Genomic DNA, 13,147 nt, shown 5'->3' with positions numbered 1-13,147 from the left:
ATTGGTTTTATTATTCATTACTTTTCATAGTCTCAAGAGAGAGTTTTCTTAACTTTAATGCACAACAGAACAACAAAAATACTTTTTTAAACTATCGTATTTTATATTCTGTTTTCTTATAAAGTAAGGTAATGTAGTGACTTTCATAATTCAAAAAGTATTTTATTTACTAATTCACACAAGTTTGAAATTTCAAATTTGAAAGAACAAATATGTGTAGTTATCATGATAATTATCGATATGGATTGGTGTTTTTTTTTATTTATCGGGATAACAATTGTTGTCACATTGCCCATGCATTGATAGTATGCTTTGTTCTTTGAGTAGCACACATTGCAGGCCTTCTACAAGGCAGATAAGACCATTTGTGGCTAATCGGGGATCATACTAGCATAGAGGAAAAGGCGCCTCCGCTCCGTACCTCATTCATAATTCACAGGAAGCAAATGAAGTTGGTTCAGTGGGAGCAATCAAATATAGATGAAAGAAGGTGGTGGGGAAAGAGAGAGAAGGAAGATGAAGGAGAATAAAAAGAAACTCACCTTGCATGCAGAAAAACTGTCATTTTATGTTATCTACGTGAGTAGAGATATTAGGCTGTCAAGGCCAGACCAACAGCAACAACATGGTTAACATAGATGTCGCCATCAAGCACCACACCAGCAGAATTTCTTTCAATTTGGTGATGTTGCAATCCCTCAGTTCCCCCACGTTTTACACTGAAGTATTTTTTGTCCTCGATGGCTTACTACACAGACTCGCTCATAGCGAAACTAAATTTGGTCTTCTCACAAATGTCGAAACATTTTGAGCATCCTATTGGTATGTTCCTGCTACTTTGAAACCGGTAGATGCAATTGTTTCAGAAGCAACATTTCTTACTCTTTCATATTTTTCTGTGTGGCTCATTGAGGCCTTCTTCCTGCTGTAGTCCATTCTACCTGCATGAGAACAGATGATTAAAATTTGCATGTCATAACAAAAGAGGCTATTTTGATGTTTTACATTTTCATTGATGCAGTACCTCATATTTACAATATATCTTAAATATTATGAGTCACACGCAGCAAAGATGAATGAAATCAAGGATTATAACAAGATTTTTTTTCAGTGAGCTACGAGGCAGGTAAGGCTTCAAAATATAATTTTTCTGAACTTTTCTAAATTATTGGGAGTTTAGGAAACATCTCAGCACCAAAAAAGGGCATCCATCTTGCCTACCATGCATGTCTTTGGAATGTAATAGGAAGCCAGACAGCGTGGGGAGAACATGCAAACTCTACAAAGGTGGACCGACTTGGATTTGAACCCAGATGTCCCAATGTTGAGGATGAGGCGCTCACCACGCAACATACAAATAGAAAATCTGGCAAATTTTACCCTTGCTTTTGGTGCGTTTCAAAAATGCATGTGCAGCATTGATGCATGATGGATTTTTTTGAGAGCTCACATAAAACCATTTTTGAGAGCTCACATAAAACCACTGCACTGTATCATGTTATAAATTCACCTAACTCAGAGATTATTTTATAAAAATTACACAAAAATGATCTCTGAGATCGGTGCTATTTTTTTGTGCACCACACAATTTAGTTATTGTTATGTAAGGGGAGCGATTGGCCAAGGTTGACAGGTATGTTAATATTTATAATCTACTTCAAATCTTTGGTTATTACACTTTGATTGGGTATAACAGATATCACAAAATTTAATATCACCACATGGATATTAAATTCATAAAAAAATAGTCCACTTAAATACTTTGGGAATGAAGGTCATATATGCACTTGTCTCCCCTTTGAAATAGAACGGTGTATTGCCCGTTTGAAGACAAATGTGATTGCGGATTGGGAATTAGAACCAACACTTTTGAGCTACATTCTGACTGATGTAGAAAGGCAAACCTGATTTTAAAGGGCAAATTTGCTGGTGCAGTACACAGATGCAAATTATCCCAGAGAAAAGAAATTACTATAGTAATGCTGTTTTTTTATATTGTAGCTATTCTAGCCTTTCTATGGGATGGCCCAAATCGAGGTTCGAACCTGCTAACCATGAAGCTTAAATTCACTAACTGTTGCTCGTTTATGCTGCTTCTATTAATTTCAATTTATTAGGCAAATCTTGAACAGATTAGGAGGTGTTGTTGGCAATATTCTATGAATGGTACTTGTGTCAACACTTCTGTATTTATTAACAGCAGAGCGTGTATATTAAGAACTCATTGGTCTTGCTTTTTTTTAAATTATCTTTTAAGTAATATTTGTTCATATGCAGCTTTAGTATTGCAGTGAATCAAGGAATGAACCACTGTTTTGCATTTTATAGACAAAAGCTAACAATATTTTTCATCTCTCAACTCATTTTGGGGGCTTTCCCAGACTAGCATAATGGTATTTTAACTTGTCTATAGGAAGTCACCGCAAGACGTGTGGGTTCTACATTGACAGTTTTCAATCAGTTGCCATTATTGGAGAATATTAAAGCTCCTGTCAACATCATTCCCTCATTCTATTCACCACCTGTCTATTTTCTAAATGTCATATATTGGAAACAACTCTTTCTGGGCCATCTGTAATAGACGTTTGTTTTTGCTCACGTATGCGCGTGGACCCATGCATACAGGAGTGTGTGGGCAGAGAGGCTGTTTGATGTGAGTCAGATCTTAACCCAGGCTGGTTTCTCTCACATGTGTGGGGCGCATCCAGATGGCTTGGCAGGATTGCACAAATGTCACTCTGAAATTAAGACGTCAGAAAACACAGGTAGCTGTGCTAAATTGTGAGCTTGGGCAACATAGAAAAACACATTTGAAGCACATGCCGATAGTTCAACATTTCTATGTTGTTCCCATTAAGTTGTAGTCCCAAAATGCATCAGTGACCATTAATAGAAACAAAAGTCTTTTATATTACTCTTAAATAAACATTAGGTAACCACTGTATTTTATTCTGTTTGAGTCCTAGCCTATTTCTAGTCATTCATTTTCCTTATCGCACAAGTATCATGGGGTGCTGGAATGTATCCCAGCTAACTATGGGCACCAGGTGGGAGACACCCTGAATTGGTGGCCAGCCAATCACAGGACACAAGGAGACAGACATTAATTCGGAGTACTTGGAGAAAGTTGCCCAGGAAAAACAACCAAACTCCACATAGTTAGGGTCGAGCATTTTTTTAGACTTTAATTGGAGTTGCTTTGATTTAACAAAACAAGCAGTGCAAATCAAAACTTCTTAAAGAACTGGAACCAAAGGTTTAGCATTAGAAACATTCATTTCCGATAGACAAAAAACAGCTACAGTAGCAGGAGACAAATTAATTCAACAACCAAAAGCCAGGATAGTAGTGAGCAAAAAGTGCTCTGTTTATCGTTCCCTGTTTATGTTTTACTTTGTGCAGACATGTGACAAAGTCATGCAGGATTGCATCAATTACAAGTAGTATAAAGGTTCATGGACCTCTTATATTTAATGACAAAACTCATTCACCCATTCATCACTCCACCTCGGTCACAGTCTGCAGAAGTTCCCCAACTAGTGGAAGACTTTCTGTGTGGTTCCAGTTTTTCTACAACTGTAAAACGTCCTTTTGAGTGTGATTTAGCTACCGTAACCAAAATGGTGGTGTTTAAGCGGCAGCCGGCGGCCGCAGTAGCTCCACGCTTGCTCGTTCTGTGTTTTTGCTGCTTTTATGTCTTAATGTTTTGATGATTTCATTTACTTTGATTTGCTTTGAACTTTGTGCTTTTGCTTTGCTGTTCTGTCTAATCACCAGCTGGCTACTGCCACAATGTAATTTCCCGAATACGCGATGAATAAAGTTATCCAATCCAATTCCCATTTCAAAGCAAACTAACACAACTCATTCCTATTTCAAAGCAAACTAATCAGAAGACTGACCAAACCATAGCATTACATTTAACAAAATTCATTCACTGGCCTTTGCTAAATGAGAACTTCACCTCCAGCCTTTGTAGGTCATTGCCGGTCACCGTAACTATAGGAACAGTTACCAAATAAATAAAAAAATATCACAAAGGGATCAAACAGTGACACCTTACGCTGTCACCGCGAGGCTCACTTGAGAGGCACATCAAGTGTGAAAGCAAGAGTGAGAAGTTGTTTTTTATTTAATTTCCCATGCAGTCACCAGAGTGCCCGGTCAACCCCCTCTATTCTTCTAACTCCCACTTGCATATAAAGACATTTAACACATTTGCATGTAGGTATAGCTGCTATGTTGGCCAATATGTATGTGCGTAATATTCGGGCCTCCTGCAATTATTACACCAATACTGTTGGCTTTTCAGTAGGTTTGCTAGCCTCATATGGCTGCACTTTATCTTCTGTTACAGTATTAAAGGCATACTTAGCTCATAGGCTGCTACTGACCATGCTAGACATCCAGTTCATTGAAAGTAGAAGGGATGGCAGTGATTTGCTTGTTCGCTGCCACTAGGTTTACCAACTGTTCCTTGGAAAACTGAATCATCATGTCTTCAGAAAGAAAAGTATGCATCCCGTGTTGAGCTTACAATGTTCCGTATTCTCATGGAATTGGAAAATAGTGTCCGATTTGTAGAGTGAACAAATACTGGTGCGGTGCCCTTTAAGAATATGCAGGTAAAGGTGTTGCCCTGCCCGCTCCCTTTTTTGACCAATGAGCATTCATTTATAGGACAGTAGCAATACAAAATCAAGCTCATCTCATTGGTCGTGGTACTATAACTTGTGATAAAGATAAAGGAGAAGATCATTGCACCAAGTTTGACCAAATTATAATGCAGTTGCTTTAAATACATTTTAATTCTTTACAAATTCACCTCAGAGTTTGGGTGTGCACTTTTCTTACTGAGCAAATTGTTGTACTTTTTATATGAAACCCACAGGCGTCCTAAAATCAAGTCTGTATGATCAATCATGCGGAGTCGTTAAAACACTAAAAAAAAAAATATATATATATATATATATATATATATATATATATATATATATATATATATATATATATATATATATATATATATATATATATATATATATATATATATATATATATATATATATATATATATATATATATATATATATATATATATTACATACAGAGCACTGCAGAAAACAGGAATCGAAAGTGGGGCCTTTGGAACTTTGTATTAGTTTTTATTTGGCACCGACATACCTGACATGACAAGCCAATACAAAGACTTTTGATTTGACCTCAGAAAAACTAGAGATACGATCATTTTAATTTGATAGTAAATTGTGTTTTTATCCATGCATGTGAGGGGACCAAACACTGGGCCTTCTTCATGCTCTTGGGACTGACCGCTTCACTTAATAAATACGTATTTTTGCGTTTTATTCTTTTTGGCCTTTCAGACATTGGTTGGCCAATCAGTGCTGCGAGGAATTTTGCGCCCTCAATTGTGATCCAACGTGTGAATTTCTTAGTGTACCTAATTTCTTTCTTCATATTTTAATCCATTCTATGTCAAACATAAAAAGAAAGTGGGTGGACGAATATGTACAATATGGATTCTCTTGTATTACGGAACATGATGGGAGTCAGCAATTTGCAAGCCAAGTTGAGAAACTATAGCCTCTGATTGGCAAAACTAATTGAACACTTCGAGCAGCTGCATGAAGATGGGGTTCGGTGAATGCACATATAAACTGGTGGTGTTCGGTAGGTCCAACAAGGTTAAGAACTACTGGTTTAATTCCTATACATTTCGAATTTAAGCATGACAGTTATATAGTTTGCAAATTTTGTATTAAAATGCTGGTACTTATTGCTGATAATTATTGTTTTCACATGTCCATATGACTCAAATATGCACCTGATAAAATCAGGTTTGAGTAAAACAATTACAAAAAAAGAACTTTAAGGTAGATGGTTATGTGGCCGGCCAACTCTACCAGTGAGGTGTCCCTTATTTATTTTAGGGAGTTGGCAACTCTAGTTTCAACCCTCCAAGTTCAAATGGATTGAACGACTACAAGTGATGAACTTAAATAAGCTTTATTTGTTACACTGCCGCACTTTAATGAGGCAAAATTGACAAAAATATTACCAAAAGGAAAATGGGATCTGTGTGTACCTCTGCCAAGTTTAGGAGTGTTTCCCTATCAAACTATGAACATTGCTTGCGACTGCCTTACTTTGAGGTGATCACAGAGTATTTTTAGCAAGAGAGTGTGTGAAAGTAATGATGAGGGAAATAAATGGCAACAAGGAAGTGAGAGGAAAAGGCAGAAATTAAAACCACTTAAATCTTGCTGACTTGAGGTTCTTTTGTTGGGTCACTGTTGTGCAAACATTAGTGCTTGTTGTTTACGAGCATGTACTCACTTATGTCTTTTATAACATTTAAATGATGTTAGTATCCCACACTTTGTCTCATCCCAGAATGTTCATGCATAGCTCCCACTTTATAAAACGCAAATGTAAAACATTAAAAATGCATAATTCCTTTTCTTCCTATGAAGATAAATCCTAAAATCTCCGATAAATTCATTTACTGCACCCCTTATTGTCACGAGGGTCCCGGGGGTGCTTGTACCTATCCCAGCTTACTACTGGCAGTAGGCGTCCTATACCCTGTTTGGTTGCCAGCCAATCACACGGCACAAGAGGACAAATACCACTTAGACACTTTTATTAAATTTGAAATGTCCAATTAATATACCATGCCTGCTTTTGTATACAATCATACCTCTACTTGTGAAATTAATTGGTCCCAGACCTTTGTTTCGTAACATGAAAATTTTGTGTGTAGAACCGCACTTTATATGTAAATTGTCTTATTTGTTCCATGGTCCTCATACAACTACTAAGTAAACTCTTAAAATATGGTCAATGTGTCCCAGTTTTGTATGAGAGATGTGAGAAAACACAAAAATGAGAGCAAACTATAAAGAAATGATATATCAATGTCTTAAAATAAATAAAGAGTATGAAAATGTTCAGTGTGCCGCTGAAATAGTTCTGTCCGCGGCCGTTATAATGGGAGATATGATACACGCATTTGTCCGCCAGATGGCGGCAAAAGCCCGTTCTACCATGGCCGAAAGCCGTCCACTTTGTAGTACAGACGCTCCCCTACTTACGAACGAGTTAGGTTCCGAGCACTTGTTCATAGGTTGAAAGTGTTCATAAGTTGAAATTGTTCAAATTGAAGTTGATTCAGTGCTATATTTTGTATTCTAATTTATGTTTAAGGCCTTTATAAGTATATTGAAGGTTTATATAAGTGCATTTGTATGTTTAAGGCTTGTACAAATAACCAGAATTGGTTTGTACTGAAAAAAACATTTAATAAAATGGAGAGAATACATACAGTACTGTATACATACAGTCGAACCTTGTGTTACGACCGCTTCGCCATACGAAATTCTTGTCTTACGACGAAAATTTCGATTGAATAATTCGCCCGAGATACGATCAAAATTTTGTGATGCAACCAAGCCAGGGGGCCATGGCACTTTCTTTTTTGCATCTCTTTTGTGTATAAAATATTTTTACGACCACTGGGCGGACTTTGCATTTCCCCACCTGCCAGCTTTTTCCCCCGCGTTGGGTACATTTACAGGTAAACAATATTACTATGGATCGGCAGAGTTCTGCAAAGAAAAGGCGTTGACAATGGACATGAGTTCATGTCCACTTGAGTTACAATATGCTTGTCATACGATCACAGTCTCGGAATGGATTACGATCGTAAGTCGAGGTACCACTGTACATTAGAGAGATGGAGAAAGAGAAACTGGCCGAAAGAAGCTATCTAATGACGATTGCAGTTTTCTTCTTTTTCCCCTCATAAATGATTCGGTGGCACCACTGTATGGCATCATTCAATTGATTTTCAACCTTTGTGCAACGTTCAATATTTGGGTCCTGCTGCTCGATCTTTGTGTTTCTAAATGGTACTGACAGTGGAACGATTCAAGTTGTATTCCCGTGCAACGCTCACCACTTTCTCACACGCATCAAACTTCTTTATTATTGCCACTTTGGTTTCAAATGAAATGGCTTGCCTCTTCCTTGCACCTCCCTCACTAGAAGCTTTTCGCTTTTCACCAACCATATTGAATAATGGATGCACAAGATATTTAATGATAGAAATGAAAAAGGTTCTTTGCGCACTGGAGATACGTCACACACCTCCACACTGCAGAGGAAGGTAGATGCTGGGTGAGCTGAGCTCTCACAGCGCCAAGCGTCGGTATTTGCGTCGGAAAGAAGCACTACTCGGAAAAAGGCGCGCAATACAAAATCGAACTTATGAACATTTTTCGACACAAACACAATTTGCAGACATGTTCGTTTGTACCATTTGTTTCGTATGTTTAATGTTCGTAAGTAGGGGAGCGTCTGTACTACATTTTAGACTTTAATGTTAATAATCACTTTTTCAAGTAAATAATGGAACATTTTGATTCTCAAATTGGGAAACAACATGAGATCAAAAGTGGGCGTTCAGGGAACTGAAGTTTTCTTGCTCAAGTCAAAAGGCCTTCATGAGTTGAATGTTGTTGCTCTTGCTCTCTCTTGATCCATTACATCACCCACGCACCCACCCTCCAACCCCCACTCTCCACACGAACCCAATACACTCACACACAGTGATGTCCTAATCGTGTCGGGCAAGGGTATAGAAACTGGAGCTAAGGCAGAATGCTGACTCAGGGAACAAACCAGTGCATGTGTATGTGTGTACCTTTTGTGGTAAAAAGCTTCTGTTGCATTTATTTACATGGTCAGGTCCTTTCACCATCTTATGCAATATGATATTTTTCACTTTGCAGATAACCCTGGCCGTTCTCCTGTGCTCATTTTTACCAGTGCGCCATAAAAAATGCAAGTCGGCCCAAGCACTGCCACATAGCTCCCAATGGGTTTTGCTTGTAATAGTGTGTGTGATGCATTGGCTACTACTAGTTCTGCAATCACGTAGCAGCCAAAATAGCAAACTCAAGAGGTTTGAAGTATAAAAAGGAAAGGACGTTTTAGCAGAGGAGTAACTGACACGGGTTGAGTCACACACTCACACACACGCGCACGCACACACACACACACACACACACACACACACACACACACACACACACACACACACACACACACACACACACACACACACGCACCCCATCTCATATCCATACACCTCCACCTTCTCATACACAAGAAGGTACTGTAACCTCTGTAATTTTAACACCAATTTTATTACATTCACAATGTCAACAAATAAGATTAAGTTCAGTTCAAAAATATCTGAGGCACTTTTTTCATTTATTTTTTCATTTTTATTTTTTTACAGAGTAGAAATACATGTTATCACACTGAGGAGGTGTGCTGTATGTGGATCACCAAGAGTTGTGAATTGATCTTTGTCACACAAGAGTGTGTTTTCTGGCTCCTACTTTCAGATTTTGGCTCTAGGGTTTCTCACTTTTTCATTCTGTTTATACCAACAAACAATACCCAATTCTTGGCTTGAAGAGCTGCATGATTCTCACCCAGCATTTTTTGACCTCCACACTGTTGTTTCTTCTTAGTGGTAATGAAACTTGACAATGAGTGTTAGTTTTTCCTATAGTGCTCGCAACATGTACTTGTCAAGCAATGTTTGACTGAGATTTATTATTCTGGTCCCATCTGCCCTTCCTGTTGATCACATATCAGTTTATCTGACTCATACATTACTGTAAATGCACTGGATTTGGTCAAGGACAGTCGCTGATTTGCCGCAGTCGCTTCATTACCATGAGAGGTAACAGGATGCAAATACAAAAGCCGCAAGTGGCCCTATCTCACGCCCAAGCTACACACACATAGACTCACTCAGACACATCAACTCATACTCTCACGCTCATACTTCCTAAACGTGAGCAACATTCAACCTTTCAATGCTGCTGAAGAACTATTTCCCAAAGTCCTTAATGCAAATTTAATTCCACACAGAAACAAGCTGGTGGTCTCCGGATGCTCCCTTACAACGTTATATGAATATAATGCAAATGATTCTCCCACTAAAAGCAAAGGAATAGATATTTTATTCAATGGAATATCACTGGCTCCACGATGAGTCATCAACTTATCGTGTTGATGGGGATTGTCCTTCCCATTGATCCAGGAGCTATGTCGTCTGGGGCCTCGTGACCCTGGTAAGGTCACCCTTGGCCTACTGGACTGAAGTGAAGGACCAAGCAAAGAATGACTCAGAAGACCTCTTATGGTGAACAACAATATTGTACGATTTTTTTCCCCGCACCTGGCCGCAGGTAACCCGGGCTCCATTATGTAGCCAGGCCTGGAGGTGGGGCATGATGGCGAGTGCCTGGTGGCCAGGCCTGGGAACATGGGGCCCTCCCGAGTGCAATGTGGGCTATGTGGGTGATTGTTGTGTGCGTTTTTTCTCTTGTCTCCCCCCGGGCTACCCTTTCCTATTGCAACCAGCTGCGTGTATTTTGTAATCAGCCGTTGTCTATGTATTTAAACACGAGCATTTTGAGACACAATGTGTGAGTGTTTCCTTGTGTTACGTGCTTCGTGTCTCTTGTTCAGGTAAGCCATGTTTTGCCTCTTCGTTGGCGTGCGTCTTCCCCATTTAGTTTTTATTTTGTGGACTTTGTCCCTGTTGTTGTATTATCTATTTTTCATTAAAATCTGAAGTTGTGCACCAGCAATTCCAGCAATTCCCTTGCCTTTTCCTGCTTCTTGCATCCTGGGTTCTACTTTGCTACGCGGCACCCAACCAGCCCATGAAAGCTCGTCTGAGCATACAGGTGTTTTTTTTCGGGAGCCAACCTTACCGCATCTCCGCTGTTATGGAGAGCCCGGTAATTTTAGACAGTTCTTGCACCAGTGTTCCTTATTGGACCAACAATCTTTTCAAGTGATCGCGCCTGCACTTCTTATGTTATGAGTCTTTTCAACGGTCCACTTGGCCAGGGTGCTAAGTAAGAGCAAGGCATGTAATACTCCGACAATCTGCCGGTTGTGGCCAGAGTTCTTATATATCGGATGCCTAAATCTACTACCACTGTGTTGATACCGCCCCCCTCTCATTGGTTTAATCAACTGTGGAAAAAAAACACATGTCAATGTAGGTAGCGGAAAATGACACACACAAGTAGCACAGTTTTATACAACGTTGTGGTCCCGATTTTGTTCGTTTAACAACCAGGCTTTAAGGCGAAGAGGTTCAGAGACAGTAGTTCACATATGGAAATTGGTAGTGAGTCCCAGGGATGGGAGGCACGGACAGAGCAGGTGCTTTGGTTGAATGCACTCTGCATAGTCGCCTCTAGAGCCAGCCCTTCTTTATGTGTTGAAATTTTGTTGTACAAAATGTTGTAGCGGAGGAGGAGCTTTGTGATGTAAGATTTTTTAAACTAAGATGGCATCTGTATATTTGACAGTATTGTCCCAATTCACGCACTGTTTTTTTTTGAGTAATTTTGCAAAAAGAGGTAGTCCACTTATTGTAATAATTATCTTCTAAATGCATGAAATATGTTTGAAAATGGCGGCACAGGGTCAAGTGGTTAGCAGTTTCATCTCACGGTGCTGAGATCGGGGGTTCAACACGGTGGGTTCCAACATTCTTGTGTCTCTTTTGCTTGTTCTCCTTGTGCCTGTATGGGTTTTATCCAGGTACTCCAATTGTACAATCTAAATTTTCTCCAGATATGGGTGTGACCTTTGAAGGGTTGTTGTCTCATTATGCCCTACGATTGACTGGTGAATAATTCAGGGTGTCCCCCACCAACTGCTCACAGTTAGCTGGGATAGGCTTGAGCACCCTGGTGACCCTTTCAAAGATAGTGAGACGCGGTCAGGAAGACAAATTAATGTTTGAACATAAGGGCTGAAAACATGGGCACAATAGACAATAGCCATGGCATTATGTTCTTCACAAGTGTATGTAAACTTTTGATCACAACTGTATACATTTCTTTTATTATGCATGCAGATTTGGCAGACTTGTTAACAACAGTCTTTACTTCCGCCCTATAAAAACAATTTATGTAGTCATTATCATCTTATGAACATTAAGAACCGTTTCATTTTGTATTTAAAAAACTGAAATATACAAGCATCTCTGGTTTGCAATTTGACATCTCTGAGATGAATGGCCTTATAATGTGAAATACAGAAGTGAAACTGGCAGAGAGAAAAATGAGAGGAAATGATACCAAAATGGTTGTCCGATGAGGCGCCTAATCATCACGAGAGCAAATGCTGCTTGTGAACGTAAATAAAGGCGCGAACACACACATATAAATGACACACGATGTAATCTGTCGATGAGTGCTATAGTCACACCCTCCCACTCTCTTGTTGGATCACAATTTCCTTGCTGCTTTCCAATCCAACTCACTCAAGTAGAAATTTAAAAAAAAATATTGATCATAAAAAGCGTTTGGGAAACATGTGAGAAAACAAAATGCCTCGGTTATGTGTGTTAAACGTAGTCTGTGTAAATTGTGTTGCGCTCATGGCTCGTTTTGACTTGCTTTTCTATACAAGCACCTCAATGGCCTTTTGATCATAAAAATATCCAGTGTTTGATGAGTCCAACAAGGATGCTTGCAAAATGTGGATATCCATTATTTTAGACACATATAACATCCCGTGGTTGTCTATTAATTGTTTTTCTGTAGTGGTTCCAGCCTTCTTCTCTTGACATTGAGTCAGCAAGTCACTCGCCATAACCTCCTAACTCCTAGGGGGAAAAAAATTGACCAATCCTATTTATTTTGAAATTCCCAAATCTGTGTGAAGTAATTGGAATACTGCAAAATAAATTGGGTACCATTGGAATGCTCTGAATCTCCTTTATAAAACACAAAGTGAGTTAATGCGATTGAATGCACTGGGCGGGAGATATTTAGGTTTACAAATGCCCTCTAAAGAGAACAAATTTGAACTACTGGTAGTCAGGAGGTTAACACAAATGTAGCCCCATTAATGATATGCTAGCATCCAAGCTAAATGTAGATTTTTTTGCACACACTTGAAAACACATTGTGTTGTTGGATAATGGAACACAACATTTTGAAAACACCCAAGGTAGTTATGTCAATGTGAAGCTGTCTGCCGTAAGCAACAAGAAAACTTGTCACCATATAAAAAT

Source organism: Stigmatopora nigra, chromosome 1 (assembly GCF_051989575.1).
Source record: "Stigmatopora nigra isolate UIUO_SnigA chromosome 1, RoL_Snig_1.1, whole genome shotgun sequence".
NCBI classification, from domain to species: Eukaryota; Metazoa; Chordata; class Actinopteri; order Syngnathiformes; family Syngnathidae; genus Stigmatopora; species Stigmatopora nigra.
Note: the sequence above shows the minus strand (reverse complement) of the source record.